Genomic DNA, 23,690 nt, shown 5'->3' on the forward strand with positions numbered 1-23,690 from the left:
GTGCTGGGGAGCGCAAACACCTGGCCTCCCCAAGAGGCTGGAAGATGAGGAGGGTCACAGACTGAGCCCACCTGATAAGTGAGGCCTTTTATTAAACAGCCCCATTTGTAGGCACTTGCAGTTTTGTTTAGAAAAAGAAAGGTTTAATTATCAGATGGTAACATTTCTGTGTGTCAATAACAAGCCCAGTTCTGCTACCTCTCACTTGTGCCCAAGCAAGTTGGTTTACCATTCATTTACCTCAGTTTCTCCTCGTGTGAAATGGTGATGATAATTGTACCGCAGTAAGAAGTAGATTTCGTTACATCTTTTACTTTTTGAACCATAAGATTGTTTATCCATTAAAATGATATTAAAATGCCCACTACGTAGGGTTGTTGTATTGAGTAGCAACTAAAAATTGCTTGCTCCTTTCTGAAGTATAGAGAGACTAAGAATCCTGCGGTGACCCAGGGTCTTGGAGTCCCACAGTACTCATTGTCTTATCATCCAGTAGACCTCCAGCATTTTTATGTTGCTTTCTTATCCCTTACTTGGTGTTTCCTAGTTTTGTTTGAGATTTTCTCAATATTGTGTTGCTATCTGAGCAAGGCGGGCTTCTGCTTCCAGACCATCACTTTATTTTTATTTTATTTTTTCAAAGTGAAAGTAAGATAATTAAGAAAATAAAGGAATAAAGAATGGCTACTCCGTAGGCAAAGCAGCCCACATCATCACTTTAGAGAGTTCCACTCTGGTCCTCTTCCCCATGGGACAAGAAGTCTGAGGGATTAAGTGGACTTGCCAGCCCTAAACCCACATCCACCTTCTCAACCATACTCTGAGTACCCAGTCATTCAAATTCCAGTCCCAAATAGCCTTAGCCCATTTCCAGAAAAATGTAGAGTACTTGGGCCAGGCCACACCACAGTCTGGTCTTGGTTTGAGATTGGGTCAACAATGAAATTTGTAAGAATTAAAGGATATGTCTATTCTCATTTACTCCAAAAAGGACTAATAAGCATTACAATACAGTGCAGAAATATGAGAGATATGGATAGGTAAATCAAGCTGCCCTTCATCTTCTCCTTTACTTGGGGGATGCAAGCCTTGAGTTTGGCTTTGTTTTTCAGAATTGATTGTGTTTTTCTTACCAACCCTTTATTATCTCTGGAGGCAGGTGACCTGGGGGTAAAGAAAGGTAGAACAGGCAGGGTGTGGTGGCTCATGCCTGTAATCCCATCACTTTGGGAGGCTGAGGCGGGCGGGTCGCTTAAGCCCAGGAGTTCAAGACCAGCCTGACCAACATGGTGAAACCCCGTCTCTACTAAAAATACAAAAACTCGATGGGCATGGTGGTGCACACCTGTAATCCCAACTACTCTGGAGACTGAGGCTGGAGAATCACTTGAGCCTGGGAGACAGAGGTTGCAGGGAGCCAAGATCAGGCCACTGCACTCCAGCCTGGGCAACAGAGCAAGACTCCGTTTCAAAAAAGAAAAAAAAAGGAAAAAATTTTAAAAAGGTAGAAAAAAATAGATGAGTTGGGTATAACAAGGTGGGAGTGGGGGAAAGGGAATATTTACATTTAGCAATCTCTAACAGTCCCCTTCCTTTTTTTTTAATTTTAAAAAGTTACACCTGTCTTTTTCTCAATAAATTTTGTAAGAAAAAAGAAATTTTAAGAGATGGGGTCTTACTATGTTGCCTAGGCTAGTCAAGAACTCCTGGGCTCACGTGATCGTGACCCTCCCATCTCAGCCACCCAAAGTGAGGGGATTACAGGCAGAAGCCACCATGCCCAGCCCCTCTTCCTTGAGTGTTTACTGTCTTCCCTTCATCATCCAGATTTCATGGAATTTTGATTTGCTTAATTTACCTGTTCATGTTAATTTCTATTACTAATCCTAACCTATATTATTGCACCAGTGTGTCAGTTTACAAGTATTTTTCAAAGAATCGGTAACCGTGCAGCCTTCCCATTAATTTCTCTATTTGTACTTTTTCACTGATTCAAATACCACCTCAAGGAATAGAATCATCCTTAAAAATTCTTAAAGAAGAAAATGCTTTTCATTCTGTCGCTTCTTACTCAGACATCTTCAAAGTTTTGTGGGTTTTTTGTTGTTGTTGTTTATTTGTTTGTTTTTGCCTCTGGGACATTGTCCAAATTCTTTAGTATAAAGGCCTAATAAAATTCTTATTAATAGGCCCGGTAGCTCACGCCTGTAATCCCAGCACTTCCGGAGGCTGAGGTGGGCGGATCCCGAGGTCAGGAGATCATGACCAGCCTGGCCAACACAGTGAAACCCCGTCTCTACTAAAAATACAAAAATTAGCCGGGCATGGTGGCGCACACCTGTAGTCCCAGCTACTCAGGAGGCTAACGCAGGAGAATCGCTTGAACCTGGGAGGCGGAGGTTGCGGTGAGCCGAGATCGCACCACTGCACTCCAGCCTGGGCGACAGAGCGAGACTCCGTCTCAAAAAAAGAGTATTAATAAAATATACCTTTTTTTTTTTGAGACAGAGTCTCGCTCTGTCGCCCAGGCTGGAGTGCAGTGGCGCGATCTCGGCTCACCGCAAGCTCCGCCTCCCGGGTTCACGCCATTCTCCTGCCTCAGCCTCCTGAGTAGCTGGGACTACAGGCACCCGCCACCATGCCCGGCTAATTTTTTGTATTTTTTTAGTAGAGACAGGGTTTCACCGTGTTAGCCAGGATGGTCTCAATTCCCTGACCTCGTGATCCGCCCGCCTCGGGCTCCCAAAGTGCTGGGATTACAGGCGTGAGCCACCGCGCCCGGCCTAAAATATACTGTTTTAGGGACAGGCACAGTGGCTCACGCGTATAAACCCACTCTGGGAGGCTGAGGCGGGCGGATCACCTGAGGTCAGGAGTTTGAGACTAGCCTGGCCAACATGGGAAGCCCCGTCCCTACTAAAAATACAAAAATTATCCACGCATGGTGTCGCATGCCTATAACCTCAGCTACTCGGGAGGCTGAGGCAGGAGAATCGCTTGAACCTGGGAGGCAGAGGTTGCAGTGGGCCAAGATTGCGCTATTGCACTCCAGCCTGGGCGACAGGAGCGAGACTCTGTCTCAAAAAATAAATAAAATAAAATATACCGTTTTAAAATGAATTTCCTCCTGCCTCCTCTAAACCTCCCTGCCCTAAGGGAACGAGTGACTTTTACTAGTATTGGCCAAATCCAAGGGACACTTTTCAGTCTTCATCTTAACATCTCGAAGGCATTTTATGTGGAGTCCTAATCAGGGAAAAGGAGTCAGGCTGGTGGGACCAGGGGAAAGCAGAGATAAAGCAAACAAGTTATAGGTCTGCTTTTTTTATGGCCCAGGGCACATGGCCCTCCTGTACATAACTCACAAACTTCCTGCTTACCATCAAACGCCTCGATTTATCAAGCACCTTGGCTGACAGAAGAATGCGGGTTACGCTTCCTGCTACCTTAGCGTTATCAATCAGTCCAAGTTCCATTGTATAAAATCCCTAGCAAGTCTTTGTTTCTTTGTAGTCAGCTTCTCTTCTGTTGATACTGCCTGTTGTCTCCCTGGCAACATAGTTTTCTACTTTCTGTAATAAATCTGCCTTTCTTTACCTACAACTGTCTTGGTAAATCTTTTCCCCCTACACCACAGGCCCAGTTAGTCATCACTTACCTGTGACATTTTACATTGTTGATCCCTCCCTCCTTGGATCATTCTTCTTCCAAGCAGCAAACTGAGTGGGACCTGATGAGGCCTAAAGTATTTCTGCTTCTTCTATCTCCTCTCTTATCTGTCTTTTACCAACTGATACTAACCTTAGTCTGGAAAAATAAAAAATTATCATAATAAATAGAAGAATACAGTACTTAAGAAGCCAACGTATAGATGAGACAGAATGGGAAATGGAGAAAAAGACAAAATATCAATAAGAATTTAACATTAATGTAAGGTCCGGGAGCGGTGGCTTATGCAGGGTAATCCCAGCACTTTGGGAGGCCACGGCTTGAGTTTAGGAGTTTGAGACCAGCCTGGGCAACATGGTGAAACCCAGTCTTTACCAAAAATACAAAAAATTAGCTGGGTGTGGTGGCGTGCACCTGTGGTCCCAGCTACTGGGGAGGCTAAGGTGGGAGGATCCCTTGATCCCAGGAGGCAGAGGTTGCAGTGAGCCGAGATTGCACCACTGCACTCCAGCCTGGGTGACAGAGCCAGACCCCATCTCCAAAAAAAAAAAAAAAAAAAAAAAAAAAGAATTTAGTACAAGATACAGGAGAAATTGCAGGTTGGTGCTATACATTCAATAAATGATCGTGGAATAACTGGCTAGCTACTTGGGAGAAAAAAGATCTCATCTCACTTCTTATACTGAACTATATTATTGATCAATGAAATTTTTTTTAAGAAAATTAATCCATAAAAATTCTAGGAAAAAGAAAACTGATTTTTTTTAAGGCACTTGTCATCTGGAAGATCTTTCTAAACATGACCCCACAGAAGTCACAAATGGATAAATTTGGTTATACAGAATTCAAAATTAGATGTCTTCTTATAAAAAAAATTTTCTAAACAGCTGAATGATAAAGGAAAATTGGGGAAAGATGTTTTTAGCAAATTAAACAAAGGATGAATTTCCTTGAGACAAAATATTTGCACAAATAAAAGCAAAAAAAGAGAGAAGAAAAATGAGCAAAGGTCATGAACAGATGGTACAGAGAAAAAGAACAAATGGTCAATAAACATGTGAAAAGAGGTGATGTTAATTTTAATTTATGAGATTAGCAAAGATTTAAAACTTTGACAGTATTCAGTATTGATGAGAATATGAGGAATTCCAGTACACTGTGAGAATGTAAATTGGGAGAACACCATTGAAAGCAATTTGACAATTGGGCTGGGAGCGGTGGCTCACGCCTGTAATCCCAACGCTTTTGGGAGCTGAGGCGGGTGGCTCACCTGAGGTCAGGAGTTCGAGGCCAGCCTGACCAACATGGAGAAACTCTGTCTCTACTAAAAATACAAAATTAGCTGGGCATGTTGGCGCATGCCTGTAATCCCAGCTACTCAGGAGGCTGAGGCAGGAGAATAGCTTGAACCCGGGAGGCAGATGTTGCGGTGAGCCGAGGTCACGCCATTGCACTCCATCCTGGGTGACAAGAGCAAAACTCCATCTCGATTAAAAAAAAAAAAAAAGTAAAAGAAAACAATTTGACAATCACTAAAAAAATTTAAATGCACTCACTCTTAGAACCTTCTACTCTGCTTCTCTCCCATCTGGACACAGATGTTTGATTATACAAGGATTACCATTACAGCATTGTTTGGATTTGTAAAATACTGGGACCAACATCAATATGCTCCAACAGGGGATAAGTTAATGAAAATATTATGCAGGTGTACAATGAAATGCTATGCAGTTTCCAAAAACAAAAACAAAGAAGAAGGAGGAGGAGGAAGAAGAAGAGGAAGAGGAGGAGGAGGAAGAAGAAGATGAAGAAGAAGAAGAAGAGGAAGAAGGAGATGAAGAAGAAGAAGAGGAAGAAGGAGATGAAGAAGAAGAAGAGGAAGAAGGAGAAGAAGAAAAAGAAGAAATCATCTACTAATAGGGAAAGCTGTCTGAGATTTATTTACTCGTTAATTTATTCAACAAATGTTTGTTGAGTGTCAACTATGTGCCAGTCTTCTAGATTCCAGGACACTGTGTGGAACAAAACAGACAAGGTTGCTGGTGTCATGGAATTACTTTCTAGAGGGAAAGATGGATGATAAGCAAACCAAGCAATAAACACATGGTATGAAACATGCCATAAAGTGGAATGAATCAGAATATGGAAGATGAAGAGTGATGGTTATTACTTTATATTGGGTCATCAGGGTGGAATCTCTCTGATGAGGTAGCCAAACAGCTGCTGCAGTTTAGAGTCTCAAATTTGCATGTCACTGGGCATTTATCTCAGAGAAATAAAAATGTTTGTTCACCCAAGGATCTGCACAAAACATTGTTCGTAATAGCCAAGCCTAGAAATAATTCAAATGTCCTCGAATGGTGAAGAGTTAAACAGTGGCACATCCATATTATGAAATACTACCCAGAGATAAAAATGAATGAACTACTGAGATAGGCAGCAACTTGGATAGATCTCAAGGAAATTACGCTGAGTGAGAAAAGTCAGCCTCAGGTTGTGATTTGTATGATTCCATTAATAACATTTATTTATTTATTTATTTATTTATTTATTTATTTATTTATTTATTTTTGGGAAAGAGTCCCACTGTGTTACTCAGGCTGGAGTGCAGTCGGACAATCTTGGCTCACTGCAGCCTCTGCCTTCCGGGTTCAAGTGATTCTCCTGTGTCAGCCTCCGGAGTAGCTAGGATTAAGGCATGTACCACCATGCCCAGCTATTTTTTTTTTTTTTTGTATTTTTAGTAAACACAGGTTTTCACCATATTGGCCAGGCTAGTCTCCAACTCTTGACCTCAAATGATCCACCTGCCTCGACTTCCCAAAGTGCTGGAATTACAGGAGTGAGCCGCTGTGGCCAGCCCACAACATTCTCGAAATGATAAAATTATAGAGATGGAGAGCAGATGAGTAGTTGCTAGGCATTAGGGAGAGAGAAGGGAAGGAGGTGTCTGTGGCTATAAAAGGGTACCCTGAGGGATCCTTGTAATGGAACAGTTTTGTATCTTGACTGTAATGTTGTTCCTATGTGATATTTACACATGCAATAAAATTGTATAGAACTAAACACACACAAACAGATGAGTGTACATAAAAAAGGTGAAATCTGAGTAAGATTGGTGGATTTTATCAAAAATAATTTCCTGGTGTGATATTGTACTATATTTATGCAAGATGTTACCATTGGGAGAAACTGAGTGAAGGGTATGCTGGATCTTTATTTTTATTTTATTTTATTCTTTTGGAGACAGAGTCTTTCTCTGTCGCCCAGGCTGGAGTGCAGTGGCATGATCTTGGCTCACTGTAACCTCCGCCTCCTGGGTTCAAGCAATTCTCATGCCTCAGCCTCCCAAGTAGCTGGGATTACAGGCATGTGCCACCATGGCCAGGTAATTTTTGTATTTTTAGTAGAGACGGGGTTTTGCCATGTTGGTCAGGCTGATCTTGAACTCCTGGCCTCAAGCAATCTTCCCTCCTCTTCCTCCCAAAGTGGAAGGCTTATAGGAGTGAGCCACTGCACCCAGCCACTGAATCTTAATTACATCCTATAACTGTATGTGAATCTACAATTATGTCAAAATAAATTTAAAAAAATTTCTGCAGTCACAGCATCAATGACTTGTCTTTCCCAGCCAGCAAAGCCCTGTGTTTTGCTCTTACTGATTGGACTAATCCCTGTGGACAGAGAAATTCATGTGCCAGTTGGCTTAGGTTTGGTTTTACTACCTATTCCTGAACCAATTACTATGGCAAGGGGACTGAGATACTGCTCACTGGTCTATGCATCAAGACCCACTGAAAAATGTAATTGTCATTAGTCATCTAAATATAATTTATTTTTGAATTGGTTATGTGCTTCCCAACATTTAGCTATATTCTATTTCCTGGGGATAAAATCTTTGAAGACAGTGGGAGGGAAAGCTAATCTGACCCCTTCTTTCAAACAGCAAGGGGTTGAGGATTTCCTTGATTTTAACACAGGCATTTTGAATATGAGCAGACCATGCCTGGTAAACACACTAGACAAGATTCCTGCCCTTATGGAGCTGGCAGGCCACTGGGGGCTGGATGGAGGCCGGGATGGTAGCTGTCTCCAAGATAGTCACTATCTTAGAGACCTCTCATATGCACATGACATTGGATCACCAAGATATGTAAGCTGGGCATCATGGCACATGCCTATAGTTCCAACTACTTGGGAGGCTAAGGTGGGAGGATTGCCTGAGCCCAGGAGTTTGAGGCTGCAGTGAGCTATGATCATGCCACTGCACTCCAACCTGGGCGACAGAGTGAGATCCTTGTCTTAAAAAAAAAAAGGCCGGGTGCGGTGGCTCGCACCTGTAATCCCAGCACTTTGGGAAGCTGAAGCAGGCAGATCACCTGAGGTCAGGAGTTCAAAACTAGCCTAACCAACATGGAGAAACCCTGCCTCTACTAAAAATACAAAATTAGCTGGGCATGGTGGCGCATGCCTGTAATCCCAGTTACTTGGGAGGCTGAGGCAGGAGAATCACTTGAACCTGGGAGGTAGAGGTTGCAGTGAGCCAAGATCACACCATTGCACTCCAGCCTGGGCAACAAGAGAAAACTCTGTCTCAAAAAACAAACAAACAAACAACAACAACAACAGAAAACAGGGTGCAGCCCACTCCTCCAGCCCCTTGAATCTGGTGGGCTGGCCTATGAGTACTGTGACTAACACTGTATGGCAGAAGTGATTCTATACCAGTGCCAGGCCAGGCCTGTAAGAGGGCTGACAGCCCCTGTCTTGTGTCTCTGAGTCCTGAGACACCATAGATATGTCTTTATTAGTCTCCTCAGGCTGGCATACAAAATAGTAGATGGCTTAAAAAACAGGAATTTATTTGCTCCCATTTTATTTTCTGGATACTGGAAGTCCAAGATCAAAGTCTGCAGGGTTGGTTTCTCCTGAGGTCTCTCTCCTTGGCTCGCAGGCAGCCGCCTTCTGACTATGTCCTCACATGACCTTTTCTCTGTGCACATGCACCTCTGATGTCTCTTCTTCTTCTTATAAGGACACTAGTATTATCAGCTTAGGGCCTCACTCTTATGACATCATTTATCCTTAATTGTCATTCCTGTAAAGATCCTATCTCCAGGCAGTCACGGTGGCTCACGCCTGTAATTCCAGCAATTTGGGAGGCTGAGGCAGGTGTATCACTTAGGGCTGGGAGTTCAAGACCAGCCTGGCCAATATGGCAAAAGCCTGTCTCCACTAAAAATACAAAAATCAGCTGGGCATGGTGGTGCACACCTGTAATCCCAGCTACTCAGGAGGCTGAGACAGGAGAATCACTTGAACTCAGGAGGCAGAGGTTGCAGTGAGCCAAGATTGAGGCACTGCACTCCAGCCTGGGCAGCAGAGCAAAACTCTATCAAAAAAAAAAATTATCTTCAAATATAGTCATATTGGGGGTTAAAATTCCAAAACATGAGTTGGGAGCTGTGTGTATGTGGTGGGCAGAGTGGACACAACTCAGTCCATAGTGATGTCCACCTACTCTACTACGGGACTCCATAAAGGGGGAGTGAGCTCATTGAGGCCATCCTTCCAGCCATTCCCTGAGAAAAGCATGAGGATTGTCAGTGAAGAGCAGCCCAACTGCCAAATGGATACATTCTGAGTTGCCAGTTAATGCCAGGTGTTACAGAAAAATCATCCCAGTTAGCCCTACCTGTTGGGGCAGTTTGTTATGCAGTATGAAATAATCAGAATAAGGAGTGGCATTCAGTTATTAATCAAATAAATATGTGGTTACTAATTGTGACAAGTTCTATGATGGAAGAGACAGGATGCTATGAGAAAGAATAACACAGTGGGTGGGAATGGCATCACGAACTGCAAGGGAGAAATAATTGAAGGACCTAGAGATGTTGGGCCTGAAGAAGATTTCAATGCTTTTGTGAGCTCTGGAACCATTTCTCTTCCCTTTCTGGGCTAAACTCCTTGAATAAGCGGATTCCTCCGCTTTCCTTGCAGGTGACCACTCCCTCCAGATCAGCCTCTCATAAAACTTTTCCCGTCTTCCCAGGTCACAACAATTTTTCCCTTTTTAACATTGTATTAGGCTGTGCCTGCACTGCTGTAAAGAAATACCTGAGGGCCGGGTGCAGTGGCTCACACCTGTAATCCCAGCACTTTGGGAGGCTGACGCTTGTGGATCGCTTGAGGTCAGGAGTTTGAGACCAGCCTGGCCAACATAGTGAAACGCTGTCTCTACTAAAAATATTAAAAAATTAGCCGTGTGTGGTGGCGTGTGCCTGTAATCCCAGCTACTTGGAGGCTGAGACAGGAGAACTGCTTGAACCCGGGAGGCGGAGCTTGCAGTGAGCCAAGACAGCACTATTGCACTCCAGCCTGGGCAACAAGAGAGAAACTCCGTCTGAAAACAAAAAACAAAAAACAAAAAACCTGGAAGTTTCCCAAGGCCTCTGCAGAAGCAGCTGCCACTGTGCTTCCTGTACAGCCTGCAGAATCATGAGCCAATTAAAACTCTTTTCTTATAAATTACCCAGTCTCAGGTATTTCTCTTTTTTTGTTTTGTTTTGTTTTGAGGTGGAGTCTCTCTCTGTGTTGCCAAGGCTGGAGTACAGTGACACAATCTTGGCTCACGGCAACTTCCACCTCCCAGGTTCAAGCGATTCTCCTGCCTCAGCTTCCCAGGTAGCTAGGATTACAGGCGTGCACCACCGCGCTTGTCCAATTTTGTATATTTTTAGTAGAGACTGGTTTCACCATGTTGATCAGGCTGGTCTTGAACTCCTGACCTCAAGTGATCCACCTGCCTCGGCCTCCCAAAGTGCTGGGATTACAGGTGTGAGCCACTGCACCTGGCCTAGGAAACTTCGAATCATGGCGGAAAACAAAGGGGGAGCAGGCACATCGCCTAGCGAGAATGGAGCAAGGAGGCCCCACCAGACCCCACCTCCAAATTGGGGATTCCATCTCAATGTGAGACAAATATCCAATTTGAGTGGGGACAAATATCCAAACTATATCAAACATTTTTAGAGTTTATGCTGTAGAGCATTTAATTGACATTAAATGATAAACTTTCCTATTGTTAATTTATTGAGGTAAAATATACATAAAGAGCACAAGCCTTCAGTGTATAAGCTAATGAATTGTTACATGTGTGTAGCCACCATCCAGATCAAGAGGAAGAATATTTTCAGCATCCAGGAAGGCTGTCTCATGTCTCTTTCCATCAGTATCCACTCCCAGAGGTTACTTAGAAAAAATCACTATTCCAAATTTCTAGAAGCATTGATTAATTCTGCCTGTTCTTGAACTTCATATGAAGAGACTCCTATCATGAGCACTTATTGGGTTGTTTTAAATTGTTGTCTGTTATGAATAAAGCTGCCCTAAACGTTCTGGTGGTATATGTCTGTTCATGGACAAATGCCCTCATTTCTAGGAGTGGAATTGCTAGTAGGCATATGTTTAGTTTTTTAGATAATGCCAAAAAATGTTCCATAGTGAATGTGCTAATTAACACTTCTAGCAGCAATGCATGAGAATTCTAGTTGCCGCACATATTACACCAACACTTGGTACAGCATATGTGTTTTAAAATATTTTAGCTGTTCAGGTGGATTTGTAGTGGTATCTCATTGTGGTTTTAATTTATATTTCCCTGCTAATTAATGATACTGAGCACATTTTCAAATTTTCTTTTGCTGGAGTGCAGTTATGCAATCATGACCCACTGCAGCCTCAACTTCCCAGGCTCACAGGATCCTCCTACCTCAGCCTCCTGAATAGCTCAGACTACAGGCACACGCCACCATGCCTGGCTAATTTTTTTTTTTTTTTTGTAGAGATGGTGGGGCGGGGGGAGTCTTTCTATGTTGCCCAGGCTGGTCTCGAACTCCTGGGCTCAAGTAATCCTCCCACTTCCTGAAGTGCTGGTGGCATTACAGCGTGAGCCACTGTCCCTGGCCTCATATGTGTACTATTTGAATGTAGTCTTTAGGGAAGTTCCTGATCAAGTCTTTTGTCATTAAAAAAAAATTATTTGTCTTTTTCTTGTTGATTTACAAGAGTGCTTTATATATTTAGGATGAGTCCTTTCTCAGGTATATATTTTGCAAATGTTTCCTGCAATTTGTGGCTTCCATTTTTCATTTTCATTTTCTTTTTTTTTTTTTCGGGAGACAGAGTCTCACTCTGTTGCCAGGCTGGAGGGCAGTGGCACAATCTCAACTCACTGCAACCTCTGCCTCCCGGGTTCAAGTGATCCTCCTGCCTCAGGCTCCTGAGTAGCTGGGACTACAGGTGTGCGCCACCACGCTCAGCTAATTTTTGTATTTTTAGTAGAGACGGGGTTTCACTGTGTTGGCCAGGATGGTCTTGATCTCTTGACCTTGTGATCTGCCTCAGCCTCCCAAAGTGCTGGGATTACAGGCGTGAGCCACCACGCCCGGCCTCCGTTTCTCATTTTCTTAATGATGTTTTTTGATGAATAGAAGTTTCCAGTTTTGATGAATTTTATTTCGTCGACTTTATTGATTTATTTTTAAAATTTTTACACTTATTTATTTATTTAATAGACATGGGTTCTCGCTGTGTTGCCCAGGCTAGAGTGCAGTGACTGTTCACAGGGGCTATCATTGTGCACTACGACCTCACTTTCCTGGGCTCAAGCGATCCTCCCACCTCAAGCCTCCTGAGTAGCTGGAACTACAGGTGGGTGCCTGTTTAACTTTTTTTTTTTTTATTTTGGTTACTCTTTCCTGTTTTTGAAATCTTTGCATACCTTACATTCATTAACATATTCTCTTTCTAGAAGTTTTACTTTCCCTGTCATACTTAGGTGTATGGTCCATTATGAATTCATTTTTGTGTTTGGTGTGAGGTCTAGATTTAGTTTTTTTCCTAATTGCTCCAGCACCTTTTATTGAAAAGTTATATCATAAATTTGTAAATGCATTTCTGTCTATTCACCTCGTTTTAACCACTATGTCCAAAAAGCAGAAAATAGGTGCACTAATGGAAAACCAGTTCACCAGATTTACTTATTCTGTTTTTTTTTTAGACGGAGTCTCCCTCTGCCGTCCAGGCTGGAGTGCAATGGCATGATCTCGGCTTACTGCAACCTCCTGCCTCAGCCTCCTGAGTAGCTGGGACTACAGGTGTGCACCACCATGTCTGGCTATTTTTTTTTTTTTAAGACAGTGTCTGGCTCTGTCGCCCAGGCTGGAGTGCAATGGCGTGATCTTGGCTCATAGCAACCTCCACCTCCCCGGTCCAAGCAATACTCTTTCCTCAGCCTCCTGAGTAGCTGGGACTACGGGCAGCCGCCACCACGCCACCACGACCAGCTGATTTTTATATTTTTAATAGAGACAGGGTTTCACCATGTTGGCCGGGATGGTCTCGCTCTCTTGCCCTCGTGATCCCCACACCTTGGCCTCCCAAAGTGCTGGGATTACAGGCATGAGCCACCGCGCGTGGCCTATTTTTTGTATTTTTAGTAGAGATGGAGTTTCACCATGTTGGCCGGGGTGGTCTTAAACTCCTGACCTCAAGTGATCCGCCCGCCTCAGCCTCCCAAAGTGCTGGGATTACAAGTGTGAGCCACCACACGAGGCCTACTTGTTCTTTTTAACTAATTATAACATTTACAGCAACTCATATGTTGAAGTGGTTTTAACAGCTTTAAAAAGTTTCTGTGGGATTATCATTGACCTGTTTTTACTTTGTCTTAGTGATAGCTTTGTAGGAAAGATTAATTTTTCCTTAGCCTAGCAGAGAGAGGTGAGACTGATGGACATAAAAAGAAAATACTCAAGAAAATATATTAATCAATAGTGTATTTTATTATTAGAATACATCCATAAGAATCCTTTATATTTATGCCTACACTCTTCATGAACCTCTTCTTGTGGACATATTTATTTACTTATACATTTCTTAATTCAACATATATTTATTGAATACATTTTTGAATATGATAATATACATTTGCATTTGTTATTATTATTATTATTACGAGATGGAGTTTCACTCTGTTGCCCAGGCTGGAGTGCAGTGGCGCCATCTCAGCTCACTGCAACCTCTGCCTCACAGGTTCAAGGGATTCTCGCGCCTCAGCTTGGGAATACAGGGGTCCGCCACCACGCCCATCTATTTTTTTGTATTTTTAATAGAGACAGGGTTTCACCATGTTGGCCAGGGTGGTCTCGAACTCCTGACCTCAGGCAATCCGCCCGCCTCGGCGTCCCAAAGTGCTGGGATTATAGGCATGAGCCACCGTGCCCAGCCTCATATGTATAATTTTTAGTTAAATTAATATTTATGGTTTTCATCATTATGACTTTGTAATATTTTTCACAGCTGAGCTCCATGGTATACCATAATTACCTTCTTTGACAACATTTTGTTCTTCCTGGGATTAATAATTGCCTCCTGTTCTTTGCTTACTTTTCTAAATATTTATTCCTAATTCAATGCCAGCTTTCTGACACTATTTTCTGGTCAAATGCATGAGGCAGTATGTCAGTTCCATTTTCCCCCATTGGAAACAACCCTCGTTTAGCCCTCTTTCTTCTATTCCACTGTAGACTGATTGCTTTCTAGCCTGGTAGCTCAGCAGTTGCCCCGGAGTTTTTTCCTTTACCTTTCTCCTGTGTTAGGTCCCCAGTCACTGGATTTCATATTTCCTTTTTCTTAGTTTAATTCCCTAGTTAGTGGACAATTCTCCAGAAGCTTTCTGAGAAAAGGTACTTGGGAGATAATGTTCTGAAAATGTCCATTCACATTTGATTGATAGTTTGGCTGGGTTCAGAAATCTAGTTGTGGAAACTATTTTCCTTTATTGAAATGATTTAGAAGGCATTGCCTCATTGTCTTTCAGCTTTTGGTGTTGGTGTTGCTGTGGAGAAAAAAAGATGCCATTCTAATTCATAATCCTATCTGTGCAATCTTTTAGTTTTGTTTTCCTTCTGGAAACATTTAGGATCTTCACTTTATTCCTCTGATATTTCACAATGACAAGCTTTATTGTGGGGCTTTGCCACACACTATGCAGGGTAGTTGGTGGGCCTTTTAAATCTGGAGACTTAAGGTCTTTGGTTCTGAAAAATAATCTTATATTACATCTTTATCTCCTTTATTCCACTTTCTCCTCTTTTCCTAGAATCCCTGTTAGTTTGTTGGCATATCTTCTATTATACACCATTTTATTTTCTTATCAATTCTCTGCTATTTTCCATCATTCACCCCAAACTTTCCAGATTTCTACAACCTTATTTTGAAATTTTAGGCCAGGCGCAGTGGCTCACAACTGTAATCCCAGCACTTTGGGAGGCTGAGGCGGGCGGATCACCTGAGGTTTGGAGTTCGAGACCAGTCAGACCAACATGGAGAAACCCTGTCTTAACTAAAAACATAAAATTAGCCGGGCGTGGTGGCGCATACCTGTAATCCCAGCTACTCTGGAGGCAGAAGAATCTCTTGAACCTGGAAGGCAGAGGTTGTGGTGAGCCGAGATTGCGTCATTGCACTCCAGCCTGGGCAACAAGCGCCAAACCCCGTCTCAAGAAAAAAAAAAAAAGAATTTTTTAAAAATCCAGCCATCATAATATTATTAATAATTTTACGAACTCCCCTCCTTTTTGTTTCATGAGTGCAGTATCTTCTCTTACTTTCCCGAGGATTAATTATAATTTTTAAAAAATCCAACTTCCTGCATTGTATTTGTTTCCTCTTAGGTTCTTCCTGCCCCCTTCTGTTTGTATTCGTCCTTGTCTTATTGTAGAAATATTTTCACAACCACCTGATTATCCTTAGTTGTCGTACATATTTTAAGTAAGGCACTAAACACCTGATTCTGGAAGCTCTGTGGACCTGCTCCAAGCCTGTAGACTGCAGAGTCTTTGGGGATTCTATGGAGACCCAGCCATTTCTTTGGGAGACCCTCAAATACCAGTGTTTGTCGTTGTTTTAATTTTTATTTTTTCCTTGTAAATTGACTTGGATATCTCATTTGTCTTTCTTTATCTCTGGAAAACTTTATCCCAGTTTCCCTTGACATACTCCTTCAACCTCCTGGGACAGGTAGGGGGAGGGAAGATGAGCCTGTTTGACTAGTTCTGGGAATGTGGTGAGGGAAGAGATCTGGGGATTTCGGCTCTGTGCTGACACTTCCTTCATGCTACTCTGGTTTTGCACCCCTGCACTTCACCCTCTTTCAACTCCTGACCAAGTCAACTCCTGTTACTCACATCGACAGTCGTTTTTCATGTTCAAGACCCCTGAACCGCTCTCATCCCCCACTCTCCGCTAACTCTCCTGCTTCGCTTCAGGTCTACATTGGCTCGCTCATTTCTTCCCTGCTGAGCTCTTTGATTAGTTTGCTAAGCAGCATCTCGGGAACAGCCCCCGTGCTATGTGTTCTTTCTCGTCATGGATATGTGTTTTTTCTTGTCTTGCTATGTGTTCTTTCTTGTTCAGGGCAGAGTCGCGGCTGGGTTGTTAGGATGCTCGCGCCCCTGTACCCGGGGCGTGCAGGGAAGTGTAAGAAGGGCGCGAGGGGCGAGAAACGCTGAATTCTAGCCTGAATTGGTAGGAGAGCCTCGCAAGTTGAGTCACGGTTCCTGATTCCATTTAGATAGAACGTTTTGTTCCTTTTCCATTTCTTTCATTAAATCGCGAACGTAGTAATGACTTAACGCTGGTTACACATTCATTACAATCGAAGATTATATTGATTTGCGATGATAAGCGTCCCAAGTGTCAGGATGGCCGAGTGGTCTAAGGCGCCAGACTCAAGCTTGGCTTCCTCGTGTTGAGGATTCTGGTCTCCAATGGAGGCGTGGGTTCGAATCCCACTTCTGACACAAATATCTTATTCTCCTTTTACTCTACTTTCTCAGCCATTTCTGTGTTTTCATTCTTTCTACCTCAACTTTTTTTATTCTAACTAAAATGATACACTCTCAATGAGGTCTGCCCCCTTGCTTTTCAGTCTTGTTCGTTGTTTAGTAGTGAATCACGTTTTGCCCCGCTTTGGTCAGTTCGTTAAAAGGCGCATTCATTTACCACATGAGCACTCACCCAGGGGCGTACTGGGAGGAAACTAGACTAGGTAGGAATAAAAAGACATGTATACAGACTCCATCATTACATACTGGCCCTGAGCTCATAGGTTATTGGGACCGCAGATTACATGTTTTTCCTCACGGCCAGAAACCATCAAAAATAAAAGTGATGAAACTGAAATTGAATGCAGCAAGGTTCACGCTCCAGTTATCGGAAACAAGGCAAAAGCAGAGAAACGAAAGGTTCCACCGAGATTTGAACTCGGATCGCTGGATTCAGAGTCCAGAGTGCTAACCATTACACCATGGAACCCTCCTTAGCAAGAAGCGGATACTCGATCCACCTGGGGTCTCTCTTTTCTTCTACTTACTAATTGATTTAAAGTAATTTTGCAGGGGCAGTTTTTTTGTTTTGGATTGCCAAATGCAGGGATGGGAGGGGTAGGGCTCACACACTGTTTCCACCGCGCCTTTCTCCCAGATTTCTTTCCATCCTTCGGGGCAGGGCAGTATACTGATCTGGGAATATGGTTATTCCTGGAGATTTTTATTTTCTTTCGTTTCCAGCCCACGAAAAGGTGAATTGAATTTTAGTCTCACGGTTTGAAAGGGAGAAAAGAGAGAAAAGAAAAAATATACTATCTACTTTCTACAGTCTTATTTATTCATTGTACGATACCTACAGATGCCTCTAAAACAACCTCCGAGTATCTTGGCACTGCCCCTCAGTTGTAACCATGGGCTTAAATTTTTAAAATCTGTCTCCCGCATTCCTCCAAAATGCCTTAAGTGCAGGGCTGAGTCTCAGTAGTCTTTGATAGCCCACGGTCTGCTACTTTGTAGAAGCTCAACCAATGCTTGTTGCATGAATGCATAAACGAAAGGATGAGTGAATGAATGAATGAATGAATGAATACTCAGTGGGACAGCCCAGCTTAGACTTTTGGGAGACTTTAGACTTCTTTTTTGCTTGCCTTCACTCGCTAGGCTAAATTTTACAAGTTCAAAAGGGAATAATTATTTCTCCTCCTCCTCCTATCTTCTTTTGCCTTTCCAGGTCCCAGCTCCCAGGTGGACATCTTAGCGTCCAGATGACCCCACATATAGGTGTCCTTTAGTATGGATGACCAAACTAGGATGTTATAGTGCTGGATGTAGTCATTCATTTTTTCAAATCTTAACTTTATTAAGATAACATGGTTATTTATCTAGTAATTGTGAGAACAACATATAACAAATAGACCACATATATACGTAGCGTGTCTGGAAGAAATACTCAGATATAAATTACTACTTTAGTCAATCTTAATATTAATTATTTGTCAACTATGCTCAATGTGCCTCTCTAGTCTCTCAAGACTAAATTGCTAAGGAACCCTGGAATCATTTGCTGGCATTCATCCTTTCAAGCAACGTGCCTGTTACAAAATATCTGCTCAATTAGTATGTATTGGATACATCTTTTGGAAGGTGAGGAAGGAAGCAGTGAAATTAGAAGACTTCTGCCTAGGCGACTGTAAAGTGCTCCTAAGCATCTACCCACCTCCCTGCACACACAAACTCTCCATTCTATTCCCCGAGTCTCCTAGCCTTAAAAGATGGTCTAAACTACCCCAGATCCAGGTAAATAACGGATCAAGTCCTTCTTCCCTAAAACAGGTGTTTTTCTTTCTATTCTATGAGCCTCCACCTTATTTCTTAAAAAAAAAAAAGAAAAGAAAAAGAAAAAAATGTTTACTGTTTAAGATGATATCAGAATCTCAAAAGCTAACTCTTCATCTGTGTTCAACTGAGGACCTTAAACTGCTCTCTGAGGATAGGTGAAGCGGGAAAGGCTCTAAGTGTCTGGTGACTGTTTCTTTTGTTGGTTCGTTTGTTTTTTCAGCCTTAGCACATTTATCCCTTGGAGAAGACAATGGAAAATAGGGCAGATGAGCGTGCGTGGCTTATTTATTCTTGAGTCTGGAGTTAAGAAGGTTGTACTTTTTCCTTAGGATTGCCCTTGGTTGGCTCACAAATCTTGCAAAGTGAATGAAAACACATGAAGGCCACTGAAGGGAATAACTAGGGGACGAGATGTCTGAGCCCCTAAATCGAGAAACATTTGGGCACTGTTTGTGGGACTGTACATATGGGTGTTATCTGTGGCCCCTAGGAAAACAGAAGAGGAATCTGTCTCACTTAGGAAGCTGTGAGAACTGCCCACACAAGGCTTGAAAATGGAACTTTACTGGGTCAGAATGACGAGGGGGAAAAAAATACGTCACACTGGCAGCGGTGGGATTCGAACCCACGCCCCCGAAGAGACTGGAGCCTTAATCCAGCGCCTTAGACCGCTCGGCCACGCTACCAACCGCAGGGTGGGTCGCCGCTTTCAGTTTCACCCAAGTGACTGTCGCCCCTTTCCAGTCTTTTCATTCCCATTCCCACATCACCATAAGCCCTTCCCTCAGGCCCCTTCTTCAGCATTCCTTGCTTCTCAGCATAGCCCGAGAACCCCCGATCCCCGACACTTTGCTTCCTCTCAGCTCCCAGGTGGATCCTGGACAGGATGCTGCAGGTGGTGCAGGAGGGGAATCCTGCCCCATTTATCATCAACACAGTAAAAAGGGGTCGAAGAGACCGAGAGCGCCAGAGGACGCCATGGGCTCCACATCCGCTTGGATTCCAGGAAGTAAGCCTCTCGACTTCAGGAGTAAGCAAGTCCAACCGTTTGGTTTGAGCCTGCTGCTTCTAAGAAAAGCGAGGACAAATCCTGAGACCTCCTCCCCTCGCCCTTCATCCACTTCAGGGGACCGAGTGTCTCCACGGAACTTCACAAGGGAGGCAAAGAGTGAACTCATTATTATTTGTCTTGTCTTCGTTTCAGAGGCGGTACATCTACGAAAGCCCTAATCATAGAGGGAAAGACTGCTCGTTCCTGGCCCAGAAATGAGATGAGAAATCCAGGGCCCCGTACAGGAAGGCCTTTTGCAAAGTCCAGACTCAATTGCCTTCGCAGCCCTTAAAGTTTCCTTAGGAAGGTCTGTGGGAGAACGAGGTTGGTTTAGGAATTGGCCCCTGCCTTGTACTAGGTAGTTTTGTCATCCAAAATGTTTTAGAAGTGAATTGAATCATAGTTACGCCTTATTTTGAAACACTGTAATTCAGAGAACGTAAAACCTTATTAATATGCCTCATAATCATCTTGGTAGAGCCGTTGATTAACGGGTAGCGACAGTTGCCTCCTTAGCGCAGTAGGCAGCGCGTCAGTCTCATAATCTGAAGGTCCTGAGTTCGAGCCTCAGAGGGGGCAAGGCGTCTGTTTTGCCATTTTACTTCTTCTTGACCCAAAATGAGTAAGACAACGAAGGAAGTTGACAACACGTTGTTCCTTCTCTGCTTTCTCTGTAGAAAAGTGTACAATATGTCTGGTAAGGGAAAAAAAAAATCTAAGGACATTGCTTTGATGGAACAGAACGGGTAATTGCTGTTTAATAGAACCATGTTCAGTTACAAAACAGTGATTTTCACTAAGAATTAAATTCTCCAAAATTCTCATCTCCCCCTCCCGCCCTGCATACCAATTGGAGATAGAGCTGGTAGCATTTTCAAATGTTTTTCAGATATGCTTTGCAATTGTCTTTGTTTTAAAAACACCAGAGTCAAGAAACTTACCAGTTTTAGAGTGCTGAGATAAGAAAAAGTGGGTGGAGGGTTGTACTAGGTGTGCGGAAGGTATAGAATCTAATTATCAATTACTGACTTGGTTATCTTTTACCATTCTTCTGGAATGGCTTACCACCAGGTTGCCACCAATAACATTCCATATGAAAAAAGAAAGGAAACAAAAAACTGACAAAAAACTCCCCCCTCAGTCTCATTGCATTGGACCTTTTCTCTTGCTTCCAGTCCTGTTGACTGGATCTAAATCATCCAAACTACCAGATGCAGGAAGGGGTAAAAAGAGAAACAAGAAGTGAAGAAGATAGGCTGATATTTACAGTCAAGATGAGCCCCTGACTCAAATAATAATGAGCAAGACTGATCATTAATGTCCTGTTCTTGAGTCCTACTTTGTTCCAAGCTGTGTTCCTATTAATCCATTCCCTCTCAGCTTTAAAATCACCCTTATATACTTTGTTTTGTGACATTGGGGCTGGGCGCCTGCAAATGATATTTCCCAAACTCCTTTGCCCATTGGCTTCCTCTTGTGTTCTGTCAATAAGAGGAACCAGAAAGATACTAGAAAGCAAGAGGAGAGAAGCAGGGGCTGCTTTCTAAATTTTGTTCTTCCTGTCAGGTCACTCCAACAATGGCAGTTGAGTCCCATCTCTATTTGTTCTCTTCATGCATTCCAGAATGTCTCACTGTCCCTTACATAAAGTAAGTAGTAGTCCAGCTGCAGCGCGTCCTCTTTAGCACTCCAGGGTGCCTTTCCTCAGTGGTCTCAACCTCTTCCTTTTTGTTCTTCCAGCCCTACAAGGTGGTAGCTACTTCCCAGTAGTTATCACCTCTGAGTTACCATGGTGTGCCCAGTTGAAATACCTAGTCTTATTCCTCTTTTTTTTTTTTTTTTTTTTTTTTTTTTTTTTGAGACAGAGTCTTGCTCTGTCACCCAGGCTGGAGTGCAGTGGCACAATCTCGGCTCGCTGCAACCTCTGCCTCCCGGGTTCAAGCGATTCTCCTGCCTCAGCGTCCCAGGTAGCTGGAATTACAGGCGCCCGCCACGACGTCCAGCTAATTTTTGTATTTTTACCAGAGACGGGGTTTCACCATGTTGGCCAGGCTGGTCTTGAACTCCTGACCTCAAGTGATCTGCCCGCTTCAGCCTCCCAAAGTGCTGGGATTACAGATGTGAGCCACCGTGCCCAGCCTTATTTCTTAACTAGACCCTGAACGACACATAGGGGGTGCAGGGATAGCACTCTACACAACAGAAAAAGCTTCTGCTCTCATGGAGTTTACATTTTAGTGGGGAATGATAAAGAATAAATTCAACCAGATATATAAAATGTGAGGTAGTGATACATGCCATGAAGAAAAAGAGCAAGAGAATGGAGAACAAAGGGGAGGGGATTGCTTTATAATAAAGGGTGACCAAGGAGGCCTTCCTGATAAGGAGGCATCTGAACAGAGACTTGAAGGAAGTGAGTGAGTGAGCTGTGAGGCTATCAGGGAGAAGAGAATTTCAGGCCAAGGGAACAGTAATTACAAAAGGCTTGGCAGGAATGCCATTGGCATGTTCAAGGAACGAAGGAGGAGACTAGTGCAGCTGTAGGTCAGTAAACAAGGGAGAACTTGATAGGAGATGAGGGGGTTAGATACACATAGACCCTACAGGATGCACATAGATTATGTAGGGTCTCAGAGGTCATGATCATGTTCAGAGAGGGAATTCGCTGCATAGGGGAGAGAAAAGACAACAGTGAGTTAAGTTGTGGAGGTCAGCCAGACCTTGAGAATATTCTGATTCATGAGTCTGAGATAGAATCTGTCAATCTTTTTTTTTTTTTTTTTTTTTTTTGAGATGGAGTTTCACTCTTGTTGCCCAGGCTAGAGTGCAATGGCACGATCTCGGCTCACTGCAACCTCTACCTCCTGGTTCAAGCGATTCTCCTGCTTCAGCCTCTGGAGTAGCTGGGATTACAGGCATGTGCCACGACGCCCAGCTAATTTTGTGTTTTTGGTAGAGATGGGGTTTCTCCATGTTGGTCAGGCTGGTGTTGATCTCCTGACCTCAGATGATCCATGCACCTGGGCCTCCCGAAGTGCTGGGATTACAGGTGTGAGCCACTGCAACTGGCCTGAATCTGAGTTTTTAACAGTGACTCCAGGAGATTTGAACGCCATCAGTGTGGCAACATTTTGGAAGCCCCAGTCAAGTACTTACTCGGCCTATATTCATTTATCCCATGTTGACCGTCTCTGGAGAGATCACTTCCTCCCAAAATTCTCCTCATTTTTGTTTAGTCATCCAGGGCTTGCTTACTGGTTAAAACTAGGAGCACTTGCCTCATCAAGAGCAGAATAAATGCTCTATGCTTCCCAGAGAACTCTCAAAAGCTACAAGGTGCCATTTCCTACTCTGCTTTATTTCTGATTTTTCTTTTTTCTTTCTTTCTTTCTTTTTTTTTTTTTTTTTTTGAGATGGAGTCTTGCTCTGTCACCCAGGCTGGAGTGTAGTGGTGTGATCTCAGCTCACTGCAACCCCTGCCTCCCAGGTTCAAGTGATTATTTTGCCTCAGACTCTTGAGGTAGCTGGGACTACAGTCATGCACCACCACACCTGGCTCATTTTTGTGTTTTTAGTAGAGATGGGGTTTCATCATGTTGGCCAGGCTGGTCTGGAACTCCTGACCACAATTGATTTGCCCACCTCTGCCTCCCAAAATGTTGGGATTACAGGTGGGAGCCACTGGCCTCGCCCTGTTTTGCTTTATTTCTGCCTTTCCCTGTAAAGAGCTTTTCTTGGTAAATAAGCAGCTGAGACATCTTGACACCTCCTGCCCTCCAGGTTCCCAGGGGCAGTCTGGGCCCAAGTTTTCTTTCTTCTAGCTGTTCCCCAGTTTCTCTGCATCATTCCTCCCCACTGCCATGTCTCGATGGCCTTCTTCTGCACAATGGCCTAATTTATGTTTTTGCATCACCTCTTCCTCCACTCTGACTCATTCTTTACATAAAGCCAGTGTATTCTTAAAAGTAATCTCATCATGTCATTTCTTCCTGCTTAGAATTCCCAGTGGCTTCACATTGCTGCTAGGATGCAGTCAGCTCTCTGCACTACTAGCCATAACCTCTGAGCCTGTGAGTCACTGGTCTGTCCCTGCCTTCCTGTCCACCTCAGACCCCACCTTCATCAACACTCTCTTGAGCTCTCTGTACACAAGCTGCTCAGGCCTTCTCTCAGGTGTCTGGAAGTGTTCTACTCTTTTAATCTCCCTGGAATGCTGGAATCACATTTTTGTCCAACTA

General features: G+C 43.4%; 1 long non-coding RNA gene and 4 other non-coding genes across 5 annotated transcripts; 3 read left to right on the forward strand and 2 right to left on the reverse strand.

Moving 5' to 3' along the window:
- The first annotated feature begins 16,430 nt into the window (after window positions 1-16,430).
- On the forward strand, window positions 16,431-16,535 carry TRNAL-CAA (transfer RNA leucine (anticodon CAA)). The gene is made up of 2 exons: window positions 16,431-16,468; window positions 16,491-16,535. It is a non-coding gene; the product is annotated as a tRNA-Leu (tRNA).
- Window positions 16,536-16,977: 442 nt separating this feature from the next.
- TRNAQ-CUG (transfer RNA glutamine (anticodon CUG)) lies at window positions 16,978-17,049 on the reverse strand. The gene has a single exon. It is a non-coding gene; the product is annotated as a tRNA-Gln (tRNA).
- A 1,956-nt stretch (window positions 17,050-19,005) lies between these two features.
- Window positions 19,006-19,087, reverse strand: TRNAL-AAG (transfer RNA leucine (anticodon AAG)). Its single transcript has one exon. It is a non-coding gene; the product is annotated as a tRNA-Leu (tRNA).
- On the forward strand, window positions 19,021-19,922 carry LOC101151311 (uncharacterized). Its single transcript, XR_002006365.2, has 3 exons — window positions 19,021-19,096; window positions 19,265-19,410; window positions 19,606-19,922. It is a non-coding gene; the product is annotated as an uncharacterized lncRNA (long non-coding RNA).
- A 36-nt stretch (window positions 19,923-19,958) lies between these two features.
- On the forward strand, window positions 19,959-20,031 carry TRNAM-CAU (transfer RNA methionine (anticodon CAU)). The gene has a single exon. It is a non-coding gene; the product is annotated as a tRNA-Met (tRNA).
- Window positions 20,032-23,690: the final 3,659 nt, after the last annotated feature.

The sequence above is a fragment of the Gorilla gorilla genome, chromosome 5 (assembly GCF_029281585.2).
Source record: "Gorilla gorilla gorilla isolate KB3781 chromosome 5, NHGRI_mGorGor1-v2.1_pri, whole genome shotgun sequence".
Classification (NCBI taxonomy): Eukaryota; Metazoa; Chordata; class Mammalia; order Primates; family Hominidae; genus Gorilla; species Gorilla gorilla.